The following is a 26,251-nucleotide window of genomic DNA, read 5'->3' on the forward strand; positions in this document are numbered from 1 at the left end:
ACATGTTCTATCAATGCAAATGATTTTCATTTTATAGATGGGAAAACTGAGACTAAGAGAAATTATATGACTTGCTCAGGGACACACATCCTGTAAAAACTAGAACCAGGACTGAAAAAGAGGTCTGGAATTTGATCACTTTTCAAATAGTGCTTTTTCTAATGCATATGGATTCTAATGTATATTTCAAAAGCAAGAAGCACTATAAAAACATAAGGCAATTTTATTCAAAATGGATTTTGGAAGTTTTTTTTTTTTAAACCTGACAGCGACCAAAACAATTTTCAGGGCAAGAAAATGTTTCTGTGGACAGACCCATCTACACGTTGAAATTGTTATAGTCAGTTGGCCTACCTCCTTGGTCTCTGAGTAAGCTGTAAATCCCCAGGTGTTAAAAGGATGCTTAAGGTTAATCACTGCTTTCCTCAAACCAGCATTCACCACATTTTGATTCACAGAGAGCTATGGGGTTAGCCTCACCTGTCAATCAATTTGAACCACTAGCCAATCAGATAACAAACACAGTAACTTGGCTCAGAGAGGGAAAAATATTGACTTGACTGACTTGGTTGTCTTACTGGGACTGATAAAATGTGGAGTTAGTATATTTGTTCAGAAATGAACCTGAAAATCTTAGCTAAAGGATCATAGGTTTATAGCTAAGGAGACCCTCAGAGGCCATCTAGACCAAAGCTTCTTAAACTATGGGTCGTGACCTCACATGGAGTAGCATAACTGAATGTGGGAGTAGTAAATGGCAAAAGGTTTCTGAATGCTCTGTTTCTGTGATATCAATTATGCTGCCAATATTTAATTCTTTATACAAAAATAATCACACCCATCTCATTAGAATGCAATTTGCTTTTGTCTGTAATAAATGGTAAAATTACATGTACACCAAAGAATTGTTTTCAAATAAATTTCTTTGATTATCAGTAACTGTAATGTGCTCTCCTGGCAGTTACAATTATTAGTCTGTCCTAGACCCACCAGAGTACCTTTGACCACTGTCCTTTGCAGTGTGAACTCTACCCGGCTCGCCTCCTCTGAGGCCTTCAAAGGTCTCTGGCCACAATCTCTTGAATCTATAGCTTAATAACCAGTAACGCACTCAAGAACAGCCATGTGTAATCTTAAAAGCCTTTATTATACCTACTCACATAATGCCCTGACTGATGCCCTGACTTGTTGGTTCCCGAGTGAACACCTGGTCAGAAGACCCACGTGTTCACTACCAAAACCCTTACCTCTTTTGGCTATCCATCTTGGCTTGGCCACCCAGGCTAGGGAGCCAGAGTGAAGAGCGCCAGGTTAAAGAGAGCGACTGCTGCCTGCAGTGGGCTTACATAGGGCCTGTGAGGTCACACACACAGCCAATTAGCGAGAGAGTCACCCATTACGAAGCTATCTCAAAATGGACAGGATCCCACCTACAAGGCAGTCCTAATAGCCACAGAGATTACTTCCGGGCCTCAATGATGCGCTGTGGTGCAGCCCATTTAAAGGGCCCTTACAATTCCCCTTTCTCTTGTTTTGCGGGAACCGCACATCTCACCAAGCTAAACTTTTAGCACCAGCTATAGTTCACTTGATCCATGAGATGACAGAGTGTTATGCCCAAGGAGGTACAAAGCAGCAGATCAGTAAACAGAAGTATGACAATGAGAACCAGGCTCAACAGTGGCCCAAGTGTTCAACCCATTCATCAAAGTCATACTCGAGATAAAGCCAAAGAGGTTGGATGCCAATGAGGTAGGATGTCAACACTGAGATGGAAAGTCAACAAGGTAAAACATCACAATTCTAGTTAACAATTAAATATCAGTGAGGTAGGTTGTCACAATTCTAGTTACATTTGTCACAATTCTAGACCAATTCTAGTTTCTTACAATTTTCTGTTGCACTTGTCACAATCCTAGAACAAATATAGCTTATCACAATTCTCAATTGCACTTTTCACAATTCTAGAGCAATTCTAGCTTATCACAATTCTCAATTGCACTTTTCACAATTCTAGAGCAATTCTAGTTTCACAGGTGCACATAAGCAAAGTCATGTCCAGTAACATTGTCCCAATAACAACAGCAGGTGGGTGCATTGGTTTTTTCACCCACTAATCAGTTAATTTCTAAGAAGTAACTGCTTAATTTGGATACCTATTTCATAAATCTATATGCTGTGAGTCATGTAAAAATTTCTTGAGTGAAAAGAGGAAAAAGTTTAAGAAGTCCTAATCTAGGCTAACCTCATTTTATATATGAAGAAACATATATATGAGGACCCCTTGCACAAGTGTCCATAGACAGTCATTTAGAAAGTGACAAGTGAGATTTAAACCATGGCCCTCTGACTCAAAGTCTGCCATTTCCATAGAATTGTACCTCTGTTTTGTTTCACTGTTTTTTTTTACCTGACGCAATTGGGGTTAAGTGACTTGCCCAGGGTCACACAGCTAGGAAGTGTTCAGTGTCTGAGGCCAAATTTGAACTCAGGTCCTCCTGAGCACCTCAGGGCACCACTCCACTATTCCAAATAGTTGCCCCCTATTTCACTGTTTTTTTTTTTTTTTTTTTTTTTTTTTTTTTTTTTTTTTTGCTTCTAAAAAGTTTGAGACTGCAAGGTTTAAGAGTCACTGCCTCTTGCTCTTTTTTCCCTCTGCAGCTTCAAAAAAAAAAAATTAGGAATCACTCACTTCCCAAGAGCACAGAGGGGAGTGGTTGAATAGTACCCACAAGGGGAATGTACAGCTCCATCAGAATCAAGGTAAGGGCAGGGTTCTCTTCATTTGCCAAAATCAATTTCTTCCTCATCAGATTCCACCCAATGCATTTTCATGTTGCTGATTCTTGTCTTTGAACTAATCCAATAGGGCAGGAAGGCTGGGCTTTTGTGAGTGTTGATTGTTTTAAACATCCTTTTGAAGGCTCTCCAGTGGCCTCTAAGATGGAGGACCTCACCTGCAGACCTGAATTTGGCCCAGTGCCTCTTAGCACATCCAGCCTGTCTGCTCAGAGCCTATGAAGACCTAGATTTCTTTAAAAAAAAACCCAAACATTTCTTCCACAGATTGAAGTGTCTGGATGTGTGTGTGTGTGTGTGTGTGTGTGTGTGTGTGTGTGTATGTGTGTATACCTAAACTAAACCAGTGTGAAGTAGCAATGCTGACAGGTTGGTTTAATTTAGCTCTTGCCAAGATTAAGGGGTTGTCAGACAAATATCATGGGAGAATGAGGGATTGCTTGGGAAAGTAATTTTGAATTGCTAACTAATAGGTATCTGACTCTTCAGTGGGCATGAGTTCCTTTGTTTCTGAGGATTGACAAGAGGTGATAACCAAGGGCTCTGCCCTCTGAATATCTTCTAGGGGTTTTTATGCCAATCACTGATGCTCTTCCAGTGGATGGCTGCATGCCAACAAATGCCCCAGCTTCATTGGCTTTCTATCTCCATTCCAGGTAGGCACTCCCAGTTATTTCTATTTATGAGCTCTGGGCCAGCCTGATTTGGAAATTACTTCCTGCTTTCAGGGGTGCCTGAGCTACATTAGGGGGTTGACACTATATCAGGCAGCTGGTCCACATTTTTTGATTCCTTACCTAGATTCTGACTCCTTGTTTCCCAGTTTTCCTCACTGGGTTACTTGATTCCATCTCATTCTATTCTTTTCTCTCTTTCTCTACTCTCTTTTCTTCCCTAGAATCTGACCTTCTGATCCCCACTCCTTCCTTATACAAATTATGAACTCCCATTTGATCATTTAAGCCTTGTTTACTTCCTTGGACAATTGACCTAATAACTGGCTTCACTTTTCAGTTACTGATACATGTCTTCACTTTGGATTATGTGATCATCCCAAACCTTCTATAATCACTGATTTATAAGCTAGTTCTAAGGATTTATGCACTGTCATGCTTACTTAATATCTGGTTCCCCCTTTTACCCAGTCCTGGATTGTTTTATGCCTTAACACTCTTATAAAAGTAAGACTAGTAGTATTTAAACTACTTTTGCTGAGGCAATTGGACTTGCCCAGGATCATACATCTAAGAAGCATTAAGTGTCTGAGGTCATATTTGAACTCAGGTCCTCCTGACTTCAGGGCTAGTGTTCTATCCACTGAACCTCCTAGTTGCCCCCAAGTAGTTATTAAAACTAGTTACTTCTAATCAATATGTTTCTTTAATTAAATATTTTTGAATGCCTGCTATGCATAGGGCACCATATGGGATACAGAGAAACATAAAATATAACTCTTGACCATTAGGAGTTTATCAAGTAATAAGGTATTTGAGACAGTTATTGAGATGTTATAGAGAGTAATATCAAATAAGGACAATGTTGGTGGGTATAAACAATGTGGATATATATGATATATCTTATGATATATCATATAGATGTATCATAGACTATTTGCCCCTTGGCTCAGTTAATTAAGGGGGGATGTTAATAATAGTCAGGGTGAGTATTTGATCTTCATTTTGACCATTTTAGCTTTGCTCTTTTCTATTGCCTTAGGTTAAACTTTTTCAAAAAAGTTCTTTAAGATTAGACATCCCTGTCCTGTCTAGGCTAGAAGTGCAGTCTTTCAATTTATCACTCTTGAAATTAGCACATCTCTCTAAACTGAGGACACACATGGACCACTATAGTGATTTAATAGCTAGGTCCTGATGTTAAACAACTTGTAAAGAGAACAAGGAATTGCCCTGTGATCTTTGTACTTAGAGAAGTACCTGATAGATTTGATTTAGTTATATAGAAGGCAGTAGTGAAGGTAATTATTATTCAATAGCCTTCAACTTGTCTCACAGCTTCAAATTTCTCCCCACTCTCCAATCCATCTTCCATGCAGCTGCCAAAGTGATTTTTCTAAATTGCAGATTTTAGCATATTATCCTCCTTGAAGTATCCCAATGGCTTCCTTTTACCTCCAGCATCAGATTCCTCTGGCTTTTGAAGCAACTAGGTGGCTTGATGAATAGAATGCTGGATGTAAAAGGTAGGAAACCTAGGTTCAAATCTTGTCTCAGATCCCTGCCAAATCATTTCATTTCTCTTAAGTCTCAGTGAAATTGTGAAAATCAAATGAGATAACATTTGTTAAGTGCTTTGTAAACCTTCAAGTGCTATAGAGATGCTAACTACTGGTCTCTTCTTACCTTGTACTCCTTTCCATTCAATTTCACCATTCAGTCATGCTGTCCTACCTGAAGGTACTCAAAAAGTACCTTCACATTGCTCTTGGATGCCAAACTCACTGGTTATTGCTCATCTAGAATGTTCTGCCTCTTCCTCTCTACCTTTTAGTCTCCTTGGCACTTTGCAAGATGTAGCTAAAATACTATTTTCTTCAGGATGTCTTTCTTAATTTCCTCCCTTATTCTCCAGCTGTTAATACCTTCCCCTTCCAAATTTCCTTCATATACTCTGTATAGAGTGTGCACATACTTAAATATTTATATACCTTCTCTCCCAATAGAATCTATATTCTTTAGGAATAGAAACTGTGGTGGTGGCAGTTGTTATTATTGTTTTTTTTTTTAATTTTCACTACTAGTACAGGGACTGAATCATTGTAAACATTTTAATTTTTGTTGATTGACTATTTATTTAATGGTTCCTTGATACAATCATGAATATAATTTGTCTTTCAATTAATTAATTAATTTATTTTTAACATTTTTTTTGACAGTACATATGCATGGTTAATTTTTTTTTTTTTACAACATTATCCCTTGCACTCATTTCTGTTCCGAATTTTCCCCTCCTTCCCTCCACTTCCTCCCCTAGATAGCAGCCATTTTCATACATGTTAAATATATTATAGTATATCCTAGATACAATATATGTGTGTAGAACCGAATTTTTTTGTTGTTGTTGCACAGGAAGAATTGGATTCAGAAGGTAAAAATAACCTGGGAAGAAAAACAAAAATGCAAACAGTTTACACTCACTTCCCAGTGTTTCTTCTCTGGGTGTAGCTGATTCTGTCCATCATTGATCAATTGGATCTGAATTAGATCTTCTCTTTGTTGAAGATATTCACTTCCATCAGAATACATCCTCATATAGTATCATTGTTGAAGTGTGGTCCTGCTCATTTCACTCAGCATCAGTTCATGTAGGTCTCTCCAAACCTCTCAGTATTCATCCTGCTTGTCATTTCTTACAGAACAATAATATTCCATAACATTCATATACCATAATTTACCCAATCATTCTCCAATTGATGGACATCCATTCATTTTCCAGTTTCTAGCCACTATGAAAAGGGCTGCCACATAAGGGCTGCCACATACATTTTGGCACATACAGGTCCCTTTCCCTTCTTTAGTATTTCTTTGGGATATAATCCCAGTAGTAGCACTGCTGGATAAAAGGGTATGCACAATTTGATAACTTTTTGGGCATAATTCCAGATTGCTCTCCAGAATGGTTCTTTCACAACTCCACCAACAATGCATCAGTGTCCCAGTTTTCCCCATCCCCTCCAACATTCATCATTATTTGTTCCTGTCATCTTAGCCAATCTGACAGGTGTATAGTGGTATCTCAGAGGTATCTTAATTTGCATTTCTCTGATCAATAGTGATTTGGAACACTTTCATATGAGTGGAAATGGTTTCAATTTATCCTCTGAGAATTGCCTGTTCATATCCTTTTTTTCATACAATTTACTGAGTATTGATGTAAAAGGAGGATTTAAATATTCTCCAGTATCATGGAAGATGTTCTAGATCATTTAAATAAAAGAATTCTCTATTAATAGTGAGATACTTCAAGTACTGTTATGTACAAGCATTTTTGTGCTAATTTGATTAAACTCTAGAACATTACAAAACCTCATAAGTGGAATTCATGGTGATATGAAAGATAATCATCACCATTTACACTGGAAAAAACCCTAGATGATAAACACATTTCTTGTATTACTATATGATATAAAACTGGGCAGAGAACTTGTCATTAGTCTCTCTGTTTCTCTCCCTCCAGAATTATACATATAAAACATGTTAAATAAAATATATAATGATATATAATATCTAAATTAAATATATATCCTCAACAGGTGCTACAGATGGACAATGAGACAGGCTTGAAGTTGAATAATAAGAAGAGACTGGATTAGCTTGTATTATAATATTCTTTTATTCTTTCAATGATCCCATACTTGTTTTTGCAAATTTCCATCTCTTTAACACCAATAATTTCCTTTGATGTTATATAGTTACATATTATTTAATAGTGAGAAAATTAAAAAATATGAATATACCAAAGCAAAAGGATACATGGTAGGTTTAAATAGGTTTCAACACATTGATAACATGCATAACAGGAGAAGTGACATGAAAGACCCCATCCCATTTATGACTGGGAAATTATTAATGAGAAGCAATAATTCAATAGTTTGACTTCTACATTGATATTCCTAACATAATTAAGAAACCAGAAGGACTCTAGTGAGTTGGGCAGCCATGGGAAGATGTGAATAAGACTCATACATGGATGAGGTGCAATATGTAGCAATGTAGGAATCCATCCCCCCCCCCCCCATGAAATTAAATCATGAATCCTTCAATGAAGGAAAAAGTTTTAATGATCATATGATCCCTGTTTTGTTATTAGCATTCTAACCTACTTGTGATCTTATTTCCCTGGCAATAATAAAACAATAAAATAACAAAGGAAGTCTTACCTTATCTAGACCTTAGTATCTTGAGCCATTCTAATGAATGATAAGAAATATGGAACTTACATTCTATTTACTCACAGAAAGATATTAATGTAACACTCTTCTAGTATCATCAATGCAATAAGTAATTCATGATCTTGACAACAAAGCAATGTACTGTGTGTTTCACCATTGAGAAGTAAAAACTGATAGAATAAAAATAGGAGCAGTAAATCAAAAATCCCTTTTCAACCCTAACATGCATAATCATACAATCTTGAGACTCATAGACCAGGCCTAAGCATAGTGATGGAAAAAGCTCTCATACTGTATCACTTCCTGATTTTCTCCATCCAACTGGATTTATATTTTATATTCTTTAAAAAATTTTTGATTAAAAATTTTGTTTTCTCTCTTTCCTTTCCCAATATAAAGAAAAAAAAAAGAAAACAAAAATCTTATATAAATATGCAGTCAAGCAAAACAAATCCTCACATTGCCATGTCCTGAAATGTATATCATATTCTGCATTTGAGTCCATTTGTTGATTGGTTGATGTCCTTCATTCTTGAAGAGGACCAAAATGATATTACTATGTTAGAGTCATTACAGTACGTCTGACTATGGCTGATCATATCAATACCATCCTGAAATCTCTGCCAGCAGTTGGATACAAATAGTCCCTATGAATATTTAGGGTGGCTTCTCTAGCTTTGTACATCTCCCATTTCTTCTGGGCTAATCCATTTCTGCTCTGCTTATAGAGCACAGCACTTTCTCTAATGAAGGAATGAAGATGAGCAGGATGCTTTCATCATTAGACCTCTGGAAATACAGTTAGTCCCTACATTGTTCAGAGTTCTTAATGGACTTATGTTTTCTTTTTTTTTTTTTCTCAATAGTATTTTATTTTTTCAAATACATGTAAAAATAGTTTCCAACATTTATTTTTGTAAGATTTTGTGTTCCAAATTTCCCTTTCCTCTCCATTACCTTCTCCCTCTTTAAGACAGCAAACAATTTGATAGTTATACATGTGCAATGCTTTAAAACCTATTTCCATATTTGTCATTGTTGTGCAAGAAAAATCAGACCAAAAGAAAAAAAGCTACAAGAAAGAAAAAGTAAACAAAAAGATGAAAATACTATGAATCTATACTACATATGGCACTTTCCATCCCATGATGATTTTAATTTTCTTTCTTTCTTTCTTTTTTTTTCCTTTTCACTTATTTATTTATTTATTTTGGTGAGGCAATTGGGATTAAACTACTTACCTAGAATCACATAGCTAGTAAGTGTTACATATCTGAGACTGGATTTGAACTCAGATCCTCCTGACTCTAGGGCTGACATGCTATTCACTGTGCCATCCAGCTGCCCCTCAACTTACATTTTCAAAGATATCTCAAATTGTTCATTTTTTTTTTCTGAGGTTAGGGTTAGGTTAAATTAGACTTGCCCAGGGTCACACAGCTAGGAAGTGTTAAGTGTCTGATCTGAAAACATTTTACAATTTCTTATATTACAATATGTACCACATTAATATGCTGTACTTTTTTATCCTTTCCCTAATTTATGAATATTACTTTGGTTCCCAGTTCTTTGCCACCACAAAGAGTTGCTACAAATATTATTATTATTATTATTTTTTGTACACACAGGCCCTTTTCTTTCTTTCATTTCTGTTGGAATATAATTCTTTCACTAGGTCAGAGAAAATGCAAATTGAGTAATTTCATGGGCATAGTTCCAGAATATATTTAGTCTTTTTCTAAAGCTGCGTAGTGCTATAGTTTCCTTATTTCTAAAACGAGTTGGAGAAAGAAATGGCAAAACACTTCAATTATCTTTGTCAAGAAAGCCCCCAATAGGGAGGGGTCACAGAGTTAGCTGTGACATGATAGAACAACAACATAAAGTTGTTTATGAATTTTAGTGGCAGTTTTATATAGAAAGCTGGACTTGGAAGCAGGAAATTTTTTTTTTTGTTGTTGTTCATGAATTTAAGCCAGGGGTATTGTGAGGCTCAAATGAGTATAAGGATGCAAAGCTCTTTGCAAACTCCAAAATGCTATATAAATGTTAATTGCTGCTATTAATTAGCCTCTATTCATCAGACTTCCAGTTTTGATGTCTTCATTCCCTGTCTTCTGCAGTGTTGCTGAGCTCAGGTAATGTTTTTAGATCAACATAGAAATGTACTGGAAAATATTTAACAAGAAGAGGGAGATTATAGTCACATTTTAAAGTATAATCTTCATTTTCTTCATTTTTTCTTAAGTCTAGACTATCACTAACACTATAAATCAAATTGTAATTTGTAGCATTTGATCATTTTTGAGGTGTAAATGTTCATACTGAAAATTTAATGATTTGTAGCAAGTGTATTAGAGTTGGCTCCAGCATACCTTTATTTCAGTCCTACCTATAACACATACTGGCTGCATGACCCTGGGCAAAACATTTAACTTCTCAGTGCTCTAGGCAACCTTATAAGACTTTAAGTTGTAGGTATTGCTTACCTGCAGTGCTAGAGACTTTCGTTATTCAAAGAGTTCTCTATACCAATGAAATCACAAGTCTAGTCCCTAACACTCTCTCCTACCCAGTCATTGGACACTAGCCATTAATTGAAGTCTATCATTTACATTTGTGGAATGTGTATGCATATTTGTGTGTGTGTACGCATGTGCATGTATTGGCTTGAATGTAAGCTACATTTTTTCCCCTAAAGTCTGGCTTGTAGAAAACACAAATACTAGAATTGTTATTATTTTTCAGTTTATATCTCTGTATATTTTTCATTCAAAGGAGATCTTATTTTAGAGATGTGGCTTGTATATAGGGGTGACCTATATTTGTATCAATAGGGTATCTATGAAATTCACTACTATCTTAGCATATGGTGGGAAAAGTGCTAGGTATTGGGTCCTGCCATTTAGCATCTGTGTGACCTTGGACAAATTAATTCCTACTATGTATCTCAATTTCTGAATCAGTAAAACAAGGGGACTGAAATGTCTTAGGTCTCTTCCAGCTCTAAATGAATGATTCTAAGATATTAGTCCAATCTTCTATATGGGGGAATAGAGGTAAGAATTGATTTGTCCAATGCCAAACTAATCAGCAGTATATACAGACATACCTGTTCACTTACTAACATGTGTATCTCCAAAGTCAAGTCAATTCAAGTATGTATTAGGTGCCAAGCACTCTGCTAAGTACTAGGAATAAAAGCAAAAGGAAAGATAGTCTCTGCCCTGAAAGAGTGTATACATTCTTCCAGGGGAAGACAATATGTTAAAAGAAAGTTGAAAATGGAAAGAGAGGAAGACAGAAGCATAGTGGAAAAAGAAGTCCAAAGATTTAGATTTTAGAAGCCAGAGAGAAATGAAAGAAAGAGGACCAATTAGAGGAAGTAGCCACAGGTAGAATGATCTTCCAGAAATAAAAGGTTACCACAGAGAATAGTTTATCAGGTTGAAAAAGGTTCTAGGTTATGATACAAAAAAGTCTTAAGAGTCAGGGATGAAATTCAAAGATGAATGAGAGTCATACAGTTAAAATCTAGGAGACTATAATAATTCCCTTGTTATACTGGATTTAATTACATTATAGAGTGCTTGAAGTAGATGCCCATTGTGAATAGATTGAAATTTGGGTCCTACTTCTGATACATCCTGGCTCCTGTTTCCCAACTCATCTTGGATCATGTGTAAGTCATTTATCAGTGACTCAGACAAGTCTCTAAGATTGAAATATTCAGAGCAGTTGCATATCTGCTCTGCTGGAGAGAATTCCTTGGCTAGGAATTCCCAATACACATGGAAATGCAGAAGTACGGGTTCAGTTATTCCCTTTGCTGTCCCTTTCCCCCAAAAGTGGGGAAACATTTTATGGAGCAATTTGATCATAGGGAAGGTTAGTGGTACAGCGGATAGAATGCCAGACCTGAAGTCAGGAAGATTCATCTTCCTGAATTCAAATCTGGTCTCAGACACTTAGTAATTGTTTGACTCTGGGAAAGCCATTTCACCTCAGTTTGCCTCAGTTCCTCACCTGTAAAATGAGCTGGAAAAGGGAGTGGCAAATTATACCAGTATCTTTACCAAGAAAATGCTAAATAGGGTCATGAGGAGTTGGACATGACTGAGCAATGACAATTTCATTGCATTGCATTTATTATGCCAAAATTTATCCATTATTATTTAATTTTTATATGAAGTCTGTCAAACACATCCACAAATTTGGTTACAATGATAAATTTTTTTTTACTGATTTGGAGAATGAGGATGGCTCATAAGGGCTGCTCCTTAGTGTTAACAGCATTTGATCAATGAGTTTGAGTAATAGACATAACCCATGACATTTGTCTATCACATTCAAAATTTCAAACACTTTCACATTTATTAACTCATAAAATCCTCACAATTCTGAAATGGACACTGAGTCACAGAGAGATCAACTAATTTCTTAAATGAATTACTTTTATATAATAAATAAATTAGGTTGATAGATAAACATCCTTTTACATAGTAAATAAATTAGATTGATAAGCATTGTGTTAATCACTGGGGATTACCTCAAGGGTACCCTCAAAGCCTACCCTCAAGGAATTAACATTTTAGTAGGGGAAGATAATCCATAAAAGAAATCTGGAAAGGGAGTGAATTTAGCTAATTTAGTGCTAATGACCAGGAAATAAGATGGAATAATGGTTTGTATTTGTGGGAATGAATGAATGAAAAACACTTTTGAAAGATTTCTCAAAGGAAGGAAGATAGAGGTGGTAAGGGTTAAAGCAATAACTTTGTTATTATAATGTTATTATATTACATTATTATTATACTAAGGGCAGAAACTGTTTTTCATTTTTTCCTTTGTTTCTCCATTTATTGAAACCTTTTTTATTGAAGTTTTAATTTTCAAAACACATGCAAATATAATTTTTCAATATTGACCCTTGCAAAACCTTGTGTTCTGATTTTTCCCCCTTTCCCTCATCCCTCCCCATATGCCAAGTAATCCAATATATGTTAAACATGGTAAAATATATATGTTAAATCCAATAAAGGCATACATATTTATACAATTATCTTGCTGCACAAGAAAAATCAGATCAAAAAGGAAAAAATGAGAAAGAAAATAAAATTCAAGCAAACCACAACAAAAAGAGTAAAAATGCTGTGTTGTGATCTACACTCATTTCCCACAGTCCTCTCTCTGGGTGTAGATGGCTCTCATCATCACAAGATCATAGGAACTGACCTCAATCATCTCAGTATTGAAAAGAGCCATGTCCATTAGAATTGATCATAATATAATATTATTGGTGTCATGTACAATCATTTCCTGGTTCTGCTCATTTCACTCAGCATCAATTCATGTAAGACTCTCTGAAATCATCCTGCTTATCATTTCTTACAGAACAATAATATATACCATAACTTATTCAGCCATTATTCAACTGATGGACATCCACTCAGTTTCCAGTTTCTTGACACTACAAAAAGGGCTGCCACAAATATTAGAAAATATTCTTTTAATAAATGTTTATTGAATTGAATTTGAGTTAAATTCCAACTTTGCTGATTACTATATGTAGGCCTTTAGGCAAGTCTCTTTGCTTTTATGAGATTCAGTTTCCTTAATTGTAGAAAGGTGGACTAAAAGATCTTCAGAGACTCTAAATCAAAGATTCTTTACTGACAGCCATTAGTTTCCCAAAAGTCTATGGATAAATTTGAGGGGTCTATAAGCTTGGATGGCGAAAATTATATTTTTATTTATACCAACTTCTAACTAAAATTTACCATTATTTCCAATTATTTAAAAATAGTTTCCTGAGACAAGCTTCGTAGTTTTTACCAGACTACCAAACAGGTGTATGACATTAAAAAATTATCAAGAATCTCTGATACCCAGAGATTCCCTATGAAAGAGCTTTGAATTCAGTCAAAAGACCTGGAATTGAATCCTATCCTCTCTACTTACTAGTTACTTTATGACCCCAGTCAAATCACTTAACCTCTCTCAGGGTCTATTTCCTCATCTATCAAATGAGGATAAGAAACATTTGCTCTTCCTCCCTTACAGAGTTGATATGAGAATCAAATGAGATAATGGATGTGAAAGCACTTGGTAGCTGAAAAATGCTCTATGAATGTAACCTATTATTAATCACAGTGGAATTTCAGGACAATGACAGGCTGGTGGCCAGACATATCTGCCTATACAGGACTCTCAAGTCATACTTAATCTGTCCATGTAATGGACCGGCCCTGATCTCCTCTATAAGGTACTTTCACCGGAGATAAATGTGGCTAAAGGTATGCACAGTATATAATACCGAGTGGTCTATTACTTGTGACATTTATTTTCCCACATGAGGAACCACAGGACAGCTCCTTTCCTCCTGAAGGAAACAGATTTGTCAGAACAGAGACTAGTCGTGGTGCATTCTTTGTCTTTCCTGATTTATCTATTTATTAGATGCACATATCACTTTTTAGCCTCTGGGTGCATGTATATGTTTCATAGACAAAAGGCAGACGCTGCCACTGTAGATTACAGGCACTGAGAGGCACTGCTGACTGCTGACATCTGCAGAGGCAAATACACATTCTAAAGACATTGCCTGCCGTGTGAAGGACTGCCTTCCCCTCCAAGGTTACTTTGTATCTATCGTGAGCATATTTTGTATTAACCTATGTAAGTTGTCTCTTCTGTTAGAATGTAAGCTCATTGAGAACAAGGATGTTGGTTTTTGTCTTTGTTATCACGAGTGTGGAGCACAGTTACTGGCATACAGTAAGCATTTAATAAATGCATATTGATTGATAGTTCTACACACTCCAGAGTGGCTAACCATCATTTTTTGATCAAAACGCCACGTGGGCATTTCAGTTGTGTCTGACTCTTTGTGACCTCTTTTGGGGCTTTCTTAGCAAAGATATCGGAGTAGTTTGCCATTTCCTTCTCCAGTTCATTTTACAGATGAGGAAATTGAAAATCCTCTTGAGGCATATACTATTATTATCCCTTTATTATAGATGAAGAAACTGACACAGACAGAAGTGACTTGTCCAGCGTCGCATAGCTAATAAGTTTTGAATTCAATTCCTCCTGACTCTAGGGCCAGCATTATATCCATTGTGCTATAGAGTTGCCCTACATGGGCATAGAATTTCCATTTCCATTTTTCCTTAGATTTTGTAAGTGACAAAAGACAATTCATCGTGATCCACTTAAAATAGTCAGTTCTGAATAAATATTCAGTTAATTTTTTTTCTTTTTAAAGAATTAGAGGTTATATAGATAGGCAACCTTGGTAATTCAGGACTTTTTGCTGTTGTGAAATTGACTCTAAGAAAAATTAGAATCAATTTCACAACAACAAAAAGAATCTATATGTACCTGAATTTATTTATTTAGAGGCAGCTAGTGCAGTTGATAAAATGTTAAATTTGGAGTGAAGAATGCTGGAGTTTAAATCCAGGCTCAGACACTTACCAGCTGTGTGATCTTGGGCAAGTCACTTCTGTCTATGTCAGTTTCTTCATCTATAAGAAAAGAATAATAGTATCTGTCTCAAAAGTATTAAATGAAGTATTTGTAAAGTACTTTGTGAACTACAATATGTTATTTAAATGCTATCTCTTATATATATTTTTGCATATACATATTACATGCATATTTAATAGTAATTTGAAGCAAGTACCTATCCTGAACAAACTTAATGAATAATTGATCATTTCTGGCCTTCACTTTGTACATTAGAACTATTAAAAGCTTTAAAGAGGTCTTTGGGAAATGAACCTTGCTGTACCTTTCCAGGCTTATTTTATATTTCTTTCTTTCACACGCAATATTTTCCAGTCAAACAATGCTATTAGTTATTCCCTGAACTAGCCATGCCTACAAGATATCCACCTTTCCTAGAATGTATTTCCTCATCAGCTCCATTGCTCAGAATTCTTATTTTTCTTCAAATCTCAACTTAGTTTCCCCTTCTTCCAGGAAATGTTTCCTCTCACTTAAAATCCCTTGGATTTACTCATCTGTGTACATGTTATATCACCTCAATAGACTTAGTCTTTTATCTAGTAGACTGAAATCTATTATCTTTGTGACTTTAGATATTTAGCATCAAACACAGTGTTTTGCAAATAGTAGGTATTTAATAACTATTGAAAAACTCATAATTTATTATTATAATTATTGGTCTGATCAGCCACAGTTGGATACCCTGCAACTTGTCATTTTGATCCTCTTCAAGAACAAAGGACAGCAATCAACTAACAACCAATAACCAACTACTGCTAGTTTATGTTTCATCCATAATTTGTACTCTGGTCATCCTGACTCAAGTACTTCCTCCATGTCCATTATTCTAAGCTGCCTTTCTTGGTTGTGTTAACCTAACAAAATCTTGAACAAAATCATCAATAATTAAAAGCACTTACTATGTACCAAATTCTATGCTAGCTATTAGCGATAAAAAGACCAAAAAAAACCCAAAAAACCCCTCAATTCTCCAAAATAGTCTTTGTCTTTCAGATCTTGAATGTGAAAGATACATGTGTAAATATATATGTGTGTGTATTATGCATGTATATAGATATATAGATATACATATATAATATAGTTAAAGAACTGGACCTGTAATTTTACTGGTATAAGAAACTCCCTCCATCAATCCGCAATCTTCTCTGCACTTTGTAGTTTAAGAGTACCATAGATATTCAGCAGTTGAGGGATCTCAAGGTCACACAAGTAATCAGAATAAGAAATTGGGTTTAAGTATTCCTGATTCTAAAAGTAGTTAGTGATCTATACATTATACAACCTGCCTTTCAGAATACTTGCAAAAATGCAAGATAATATTTTGGGAGAAGTCATTAGCTGTAGTATCAGGAAAGGTATCTTGATCAAGTTGTTCACCAAAGAACTCTTTTTATTTCTCCCCCTCTGAAATATTTTTGAGCTTCACATTTGTTTTCTCTAGTGAATATCATGTTAAGGATAGATTTTTTTTTTTTCTTTCCCAATCTTCATTTGTTACCGATTCCTCTGCTTCTTCATATGAATGGCAGGTAAAATAGATGACCTCTAAGGTCTCTTTCCAGCTCTAAAGTTCTTTAATTCTAAAGCTTCTTTAGGATAACTTAAACTGTCAAAGAGTTTTTCCTGCCCACTTGCCTCCATGCACCAAGGACAGTGAGTGAGAAAAAGGCAGATATGTGTTATGACATTTGCCATCATAGTAATGGAGCCAAGAGACAGACTAAGTCATCTCAAGGCTACATTATTCACATTTATGCTTCACCATCAAGTAGGTGAAGTTTGTCTTTAGTGGTCTTTGAGACCTCTTTTCAGTACTTTTCTTCCTCTTTCAATGCGTTCCCCCCCTCCTTTCCTCCAGGTGGCTCATGCTCCTGTGTTATCTCTAACTCTGATCTCTGAGAAAATGGATCCAAGGGATGAATTCCTGCTAAGAGGTTAGCGATATGTTTCTGTTCCCAAATGGTATTTTTATTTTAAAAGAAGACATTTGGAGAGGGCAATATTTAACCTCAGCATTAGAATATAGAAGCTGAGTCTCCTCTTGCCAACAGTATGCCTGACTTTCTTTGTTCATGTCAGAATATCGTGAAAATGATTTATCTTCTTTCATTTTTACTTTTTACATACTCTATGGTTCTTTGGTGACTTTTTTATTATCCTTCACACAAGATACCTTTTCCTGTCTCCTTCATGCCTTTGTAATGGCTTATTCTCCTATGGTTGGAATTCACTTCCTTCCTCACCTTTTCCTCTTAGAATTCCTGGCTTTCTTCAAAACTCAGTTTTTCCTGATCCCTCTACCCAGTTGCCAGTGCTTGCCCCACCAAGATTAGCATGTCCATATTTTATATGTAGTTTTCCTATAGATGTGTCCATGTTGTCTTCCCCGGTTGAAGATAATCTTGAATGCAGAGACAATTTGACTCTTGTCTTTTTATCTCCACTGCTTAGTGTAATGTTCTGTTGTCTCCAGAAACTGCTGATTGCTCTCTGGGAGGAGATCTGCTGCCTCAATTCAATCTCCCTGCCAGACTCTTCTTCCTGTAGAGAGCCGTCCCAACTCTGACCTAGAGTAGACTCAGAATAATAAATATGTAAAGGTCCTGTTGTCTCTCAATTGTAATCCTTCTCTGGGAGGAGGTTTCTTTTCTCTGTGAATCTTTTTCTCTGTCCTCTTCTTCCCCTCCAAAAGTATGGGATTGCTGGGCTTGTGAATCCACAGGACGTCTTCTCCTTGACCCAATCCAGAACTCCTCCTCCAGGCTGCAGTCCCAACTCTGGCCCAGACTCAACTACTTCTCCAGGCCCAATGTTGCTTCTTTTATCCTCCCAGAGAAAAGGTATCTTTCAGTACTTTTCTTCCTCTTTCAATGCGTTCCCCCCTCCTTTCCTCCAGGTGGCTCATGCTCTTGTGTTATCTCTAACTCTGATCTCTGAGAAAATGGATCCAAGGGATGAATTCCTGCTAAGAGGTTAGCGATATGTTTCTGTTCCCAAATGGTATTTTTATTTTAAAAGAAGACATTTGGAGAGGGCAATATTTAACCTCAGCATTAGATAACTCAGGGGCTTGTGGGAAAAATACTTCAACCAATGAACTTGTTCCTCTTAAACATGTAAACTCCTCCCCAGAAGTCCAAAGGGGTAAACTCCCCTTAACGGCCAGAACCACAGGTGTGAACTAGAGAATTGTTAAGTAGCTCATTATGTTAGCATGTGATAAGACACTTAATAAATGCTTTTTGAATGATGATTGCTGAGGCAGTATGAAGTTACATTCACTTTTTTTCATAGTTATACATAGTTGAATCATAATAAATATATACTCCATTAGGGCAGCTAGGTGGCATAGTAGAATAGAATGCACTTTCTGAAGTCAGAAAGACTGATTTTCTTGAGTTCAGATATGGCCTCAGAAACTTACCACAGATGTGATCCTGAGCAAGTCACTTAACCCTAATTTGCCTCAGTTCATCATCTGTAAAATGAACTGGAGAAAGAAATGGTAAATCATTCTAGTATCTTTGCTAAGAAAATCTTACATGGGGTCATGAAGAGTCAGACTAGACTGACTGAATAACAAACACAACTGTTAAAACAACTACATCTTTTTCATATCAATTATTTTCAGATATAGCATGTCAGCTATCTAATAAATTAGAACAGTGGTGCCAAATGTAGCAAAATGCAACTTAGTAGGAATAAATGTAAGATTTAGTGCTTAGATCCAAAATTCTAATCCAAAACTCTCATTTAGTGACCAATGCAATGAAGACCCATAGAAATTAGATAATTTGCTAGAGATAAGACAACTTAGCATGCAACTCCTTCTATGCTTGTCAGGACTAGATCTACCTTATGCATCCTCAAGATTCTTCCCTGATCAGATCTCATCTGGAATATTGTATCTATCTTTGTGCAGCTTGATTTAGGAGGGACATTAACAAACATGATTAGCCACACTCATTCAATGAAAATGATGAAAGTAATAAAAATTCTTTCACATGAAAATTGGTTGAAGGAAGTGGGGAGTATTAGCTTGGAAAAGAAGAGATATAGGAGAATTATCATAATTGTCAACACCAACAAAAACAAAAAGTATTTAGGAAGTGCTATGTTCTGTGTTAAGTACTGGGGATACAAAAAAAGGCAAAAGCATGGTTCATGTCCCCAAGGAGCTCACATTCTTGTAGGAAGGATACATACAATATAAATAGAGGGAATGTTGGATGATCTCAGAAGGAAGATATTAGCCAACAGAATGGAGTTGAGTGTAGAATGGGACCAGAAAAAGACATCTTGCCAAAAGTGAGTTTTGAAGGAATGTAGGGAAGTTGGGAGATTGAGATGAGAAAGGAGAGAATTTCAAGCATGAAAAACAATCACTGTCTTCAATTATTTGACAAACTATAATGTAGAAGAGTTATTCAAATTTCCTAGGATTTTTCAGAGGCAAGAACAAAGAGAATGAAAAGATCTTAATTCTTTATTAAGAAGAATACAACCATCTCTTTAAGATTACAAGTCACAGAATAGAAGCCACTTTACTCTGAAAGAGGGATTTTCCTTAGGGGTTTTGCCTAGATCTGTGATTTCATATCTGTAGGCCAACAAAATACTCTCCAGGGTTAGAAAGGTAATTGTGTCTTTCCAGAGCATATATGGAGGATTGTGTCCAGATCTGGATAACATATTTTTATAAAAGATATTGGTCAGTGGGAGAGTATTCACAGGAAGAAAATCAAGTTGGTGAAGACCTTCAAGGTCATGGAATATTAAGATTGAATGAAAAATTAGAAATGTTTAGTGTGGACAAGAAGGAATTGTAGGAGGGACATAGTAATATATTTTATATACATGAAGGGCTGGAATCCAGAACAGGAACCAAAAATAATGTGCAGAAGTGTGAAGAGGAGAATTTAGGATAAATATTTAGAGGGGAAAACTTCTCAATAATTATTCTATCCAAACTATAGTAGGCTTCCTCATTAGGTAAGAAGTTTTTGTCTAGCTTTTATTCTCTAAGTGGCTGTTGTCTCTGACTAAGACCTTTGATGCTATCAGTTGTTTGAGCTTATTGAAAATTATGTCAAAATTTGTTTACCCAGAGTAAGTTCATCAGTATAGTATGTCAATTTCATGATGGCATGCTTGGTCAGATCCTGGACAATGGACAATGCTCTCAAGCTTTCCCGGTCACCAACAGAGTGAAACAAGGTTGTGTGCTTGCTCCCATGATTTTTTAACTTGGTATTTTTGGCCATGATGTCAGATGCCTTCAATGAGGACAAACATGGCATAAGTCAGTTATCTCACTGATAGTAAATTCATTTTTTTTAATTAAAGCATTGTATTTTTAAAACATATGCATGCATAATTTTTTGACATTGATCCTTGCAAAATCTTGTGTTCCAATTTTTCTCCTTTCCCCTACCCTCTCCCTTGATGGTAAGTAATCCAATATATGTTAAACATGGTAAAATATATGTTAAATCCATATATGCATACATATTTATACAGTTATCTTGCTGCACATGTAAAAATCAGATCAAAAAGGAAAAAAAAATTAGAAAGAAAATAAAATGCAAGCAAACAAGAACAAAAAAGAATAAAAATACCATGCTGTGATCCATACTCAGTTCCCACAGTCTTCTCTCTGGGTGTACATGGCTCTCTTCATCACAATCATTGGAACTGGCCTGAATCATCTCACTGTTGAAAAGAGCCATGTCTGATGGTAAATTCTTCAACTTGAAAAAGCTAAAAGTAAAAACAAAAGTGGAGGGAGTGTTGTTTCATGATTTTTTTGTTTGTAGTTGATTGTGCACTTGATGTAGCCTCTAAAGCTGAGATGCAACAAAGTATGGATTGATTCTCTGTGCTTGTGCTAATTTTGGCCTAACAACTGGCATCAAGAAAACACAGATGCTCCATCAGAAAGCACCACACCATCCATATGTAGAACTATTGGTTAAGTAAATAGAGAAATTTCGAATGCTGTGGATAAGTTCACTTACCTCATAGGCTGTATACTTTCCAGGGATGTTCACATTGAAAATGAAGTTGACACAAGCTTTGCAGAACTCAGTGTTTAGGAGACTCTGAAGGAAAGTGTGGGAGAGATATTAGACTGACTACCAAACTGAATGTCTACAGAGCTGTTGTGTTGGCCTAGCTAAGTGGCGCAGTGGATAGAGTACCAGCCCTGAAGTCAGGAGGACCTGAGTTCAAATTTGACCTCAGACACTTAACACTTCCTAGCTGTGTGACCCTGGGCAAGTCACTTAGCCCCAATTGCTTCTGGGGAAAAAAAAAGAAAAAAAAAAAGAGAATGAAGAACAAGCAACAATAACAACAATAACAAAAACAACAACAAGAAGGAGTTTAACCTGTCCTCACCCATCACTGTTGAGGTCTTCAAGTGAATGCTGGGTCACTGCTTGGGTATTTTATAAAGGAGGTTTGTATTTAGGTATGGATTGGACTAGGGATTTCTTACAACTTTGAGATTCTGTGATTCTGTAACTAGGGCCAATGGGTAAAGATGGTATAGGGAGGTACCTTTCACTATAATATAAAGAACACCTTTCTTGTATTTTAGTTATATGAAAAAATGGAATGGACATCCTTATTGGGTAGGGAGTTCCCCATATAATTTAGGTATTTAAACAGAGACTGAATAACTACTTGTAGGGAATGTTATGCAGGCAAGTCATGTAGTAGAAGGTTGGGCTGATTAACTTCTAGGGTCTCTTCTAACTAGATCATTCTATTTTTCTGAATAGAAAATAAAAAAACCTTAAATAAAAAGACCCTCTGTTGGGACATTAGCATGTTGCTTAGATTATCACTCGGATGCTTTACTTCAATTGTTCCTCAGCTCACCATTCATACCCAGCAAATAAGTGCCACAAAAGTCACCTTTATTTGAAGTAACACATTCATTCTCTCTCTCTCTCTCTCTCTCTCTCTCTCTCTCTCTCTCTCTCTCTCTCTCTCTCTCTCTCTCTCTCTCTCTCTCTCTCCTCTTCTCTTTTCTTCCTTTTTCTTTGATAGTCAATCTTGGAGCTTTTTTTGTTTTGTTGGTCTACATTTCTGCTCAGAAGCTCATAATTCTTGTCATCTTTCCTAGGATTTGGTTTGGCTGGAGAACTGGAGGGCCAAAGAGAGGAAGGTAGTTCATGGTCTCTGACAGTCCTTGACACATCTCTAAGACTGAGCAAGGAGTGAAGGTCTGCCTGCTGGCAGTCAATCTGTCCACACATGGGTGCTCCCATTGGGCAGCCTTCAGTAAGAAATATTTTCTGACATGATGTCGAGCCAAAGTGGGGCTCACCCAATTTTTTATGTATATATCTTCAGGATTCTGGAAAAGAAGGCTAACCCTGACAGATCTGGATAAGGGAAAAGACTCCTGCTATGTGCACTTTTCTTCTCCATAGGTTTTTTTTGGCTGATGCAAGCTAACTTGCTTGAAACAGTTTGGATATTCCAAAGACAAATCCCTCCTCTCCAATCACTGCTTCAGATGTCATTTCTGCATTGCAGATCTCAATTGCATATTCTGTTCAAGTTCCAGAAGGAAACTCCCATAGCCGTCAGGGGCAGTTCCATGCTCAGAATATTCAATCCAGATTGACAGGGCAGATGGGAGAAAGGAAGCCAGTGCTCCCCAGCCAGTGCTTGGGATGCTATGCAAGGACATGCTTTGGAGCCTCTGCCTTTCACTGTAGAATAACAACAATTGACATTTAGATAGAGTTTTAAAGTTTACAAAGCACTTCTCCTGCATTCTCTTCTTTTGACTCACATAGTAACCCTAGGAGACAATGGCTACACATATTCATGGAATCATAGCTAGAAGGGAAGTTAGAGGTCATTTGGTCCAGCCCTTCATTTCATAGACAAGGAAAGATCACACAGGCAGTAAATGGCAGACCTGGAATTTGATTTCAGTCACATATTCTAAAAACAGATTATGCTTCTTTTCAGGCTCCATTTTAAATTTGAAGAGACTCAGAAAAGTTACATGATTTATTCCTGATCAGAGGCCAAATATGGGTCTTCTTGCCTCCATTCTGGTCCTCTCCCTGCTGTGTCTTGTTGCCTCATATCCTTTGAAGAGTGAAAGGTAGAGGGTTGTACTCCAATGACTCTAAGGCCCCTTTTAGGTCTAATCTCTCATATTATGAAAGGTTTATTAGTAGTTCAAGGTAGATGATAATTATAAAAATAAATATATGAATTTGAGATTGGAAAGAAGAAAAAAAAGACAGAGGCAAGTAAGAACATAGTCAGTCAACAAGCATTTGTTAAAGACCTAGTAAGTGCCAGGCCCTGTGCTAAGTTCAGGGTTTTATTTTTTTAAAGGCAAAAATTCACCCTTGCGAAAACATTTTTACAGTTAAAGGTTCTGATAAAGGCCTCATCTCCAAAATATACAAAGAATTGACTTTAATTTATAAGAAATCAAGCCATTCTCCAATTGATAAATGGTCAAATGATATGAACAGACAATTTTCAGATGATGAAATTAAAACTATTTCCACTCATATGAAAGTGTTCCAAATCACTATTGATCAGAGAAATGCAAATTAAGACAACTCTGAGATATCATTATACACCTGTCAGATTGGCTAAGATGACAGGAATTAATAACGATGAATGTTGGAGGGGCTGTGGGAAAACTGGGACACTGATGCATTGTTGGTGGAATTGTGAAAGAATCCAACCATTCTGGAGAGCAATCTGGAATTATGCCCAAAAAGTTATCAAAATGTGCATACCCTTTGACCCAGCAGTGCTACTACTGGGCTTGTATCCCAAGGAAATACTAAAGAAGGGAAAGGGTTCTGTATGTGCCAAAATGTTTGTGGCAGCCCTTTTCATAGTGGCTAGAAACTGGAAAATGAATGGATGTCCATCAATTGGAGAATGGTTGGGTAAATTATGGTATATGAATGTTATGGAATATTATTGTTCTGTAAGAAATGACCAACAGGAGGAATACAGAGAGGCTTGGAGAGACTTACATCAACTGATGCTGAGTGAAATGAGCAGAACTAGGGGATCATTATACACAATGATACTGTATGAGGATGTATTCTGATGGAAGTGGATATCTTCAACATAGAGAAGAGCTAATCCAATTCCAATTGATCAATGATGGACAGAATCAGCTACACCCAGAAAAGGAACACTGGGAAATGAGTGTAAACTGAGAGCATTGGGTTTTTTGTTTTGTTTTGTTTCTCTTCCCAGATTATTTTTACCTTGCGAATACAATCCTTCCTTTGCAACAACAACAACAAAAAAATCACCCTTGCTCTGAAAGAATTTTTAATCTAATGGAGGAGATAATACAAAACCAATTCTGTACAAGATATATAGAGGATAAATTGGTTGTAATAAATAGAGGGAAAGCACTAGGATTAAAGAGGACTGAGAAAAGTTTCTAGTAGGATTTTATCTGAGACTTGAAGGAAGCCTGGGAAGTTAGGGGACTTTGAAGAGGAGAAAGTTCCAGAAGTGGAAAATAGCTTGTAGGAGATGGATAGCTATGTATTGGGAATAGCAAGGAGATGAGGGTCACTGGATTGTAGAGTAAATTATACAAAGACTGAATAGGTTAGAAGGAGCCAGACTGAAGAACTTTAAAAGCCAAAAGAGATGTATTTATACAAGAATGTTGGGTCTGGAATCAGGAAGACTCATTTTCATGAGTTCAAATATTGCCTCAGACCCTCACTAGCTGTATGACCCTGGAGCTAAGTTTCCTTATATGTAAAATGAGCTGGAGAAGGAAATAGCAAACCATTCCAGTGTGGTTGCCTGGAAACCCCAAATGGAGTCATGAAGAGTGAGATATGACTGAAACAATTTGACAGTAGCATACTTGTCCAGTTACTTATAAAGATCTTTTCCTGCAATAGGCCTTACAAGGGTAGGCACTGCAAGACCTATTACCATTATCATAGGCTTTTAGGGTCATAGAGGTTAGAACTAGAATACAATCCTCCATATGATTGGGCCAGAGTGGGACTATCTCCTTTCTAAGACTGAATACTATTTTGTTTTTCCTGTCTGGATCTGTGATTTCATTATTGGAGGGAATTCCTGTGAGGAAACTCCTACAAACCTTTCAATGCAGATAGGAGTCCATTCTACATCTTATGATCTCAGATATTTGGTTGCGAATCATTTAGTCAAAGTCCATCTCTTTATAAAGAGTCACAGTGAGATGAAGCAAAGTGCTTAAGGTCACAAGACAAGTTCACATCAGAATCCAGACTAAAATCTGGCTTGTCTGACTTCATATTCAGAGATCTTTCTACTGTGGTACAGATTGTAGCCCTGCTAAACAACCAGAAAGTTGTGTGATCTTGGGCAAATTATTGACTTCTCTCAGCCTTGATTTCCTAATTTGTTAAGTGATTTTTGGACTTAATCTGTCTTGCCTTTATCTCACAGGGGTTGTGAGTATAAAATATAAAAATGCATATGGACTCACTTTGAGAAATGCAAGTACTATATAAACATAAAACAGGATTATCTAAGGCAATATAGAATGTCTGGCTTTTTTTCTTCAGGTAAATAGAAATTTGTAATATGAAAGTAATAGCAGTGGGATCATTTCCTTCCAAAACAACATTGATATATAGGAAGCTCCTGTTCTGATATCCTTCAGCTTAATACTGTCAGGACCAGTTGCCTTAGAGACGGGGTAGCAGCCATTAGCTATCAGTAAAAATTAATGTACCACAGGGAATTTCAAAGAGAAATGCATTTAAGTGTGTAGGGCCATCTGAACCACCCACCCAATACTCAGCCCGGTTGCACTCAGTGAGTTTTACAGTTGTCATTTGATTACACATGGCAGACATGGCAAGAGGGTCTTTCTCTTTGTCTATCCTTGGTTGAAGTTATAGGAACAGAAGCTAATAGGTTTAGCATTGTAAGAAATCTTAGCAGCAATCTAGTCCAATACCCTCACTTTGTGGGTGAGGAGAT

The sequence above is a fragment of the Sminthopsis crassicaudata genome, chromosome 2 (genome assembly GCF_048593235.1).
Source record: "Sminthopsis crassicaudata isolate SCR6 chromosome 2, ASM4859323v1, whole genome shotgun sequence".
NCBI classification, from domain to species: Eukaryota; Metazoa; Chordata; class Mammalia; order Dasyuromorphia; family Dasyuridae; genus Sminthopsis; species Sminthopsis crassicaudata.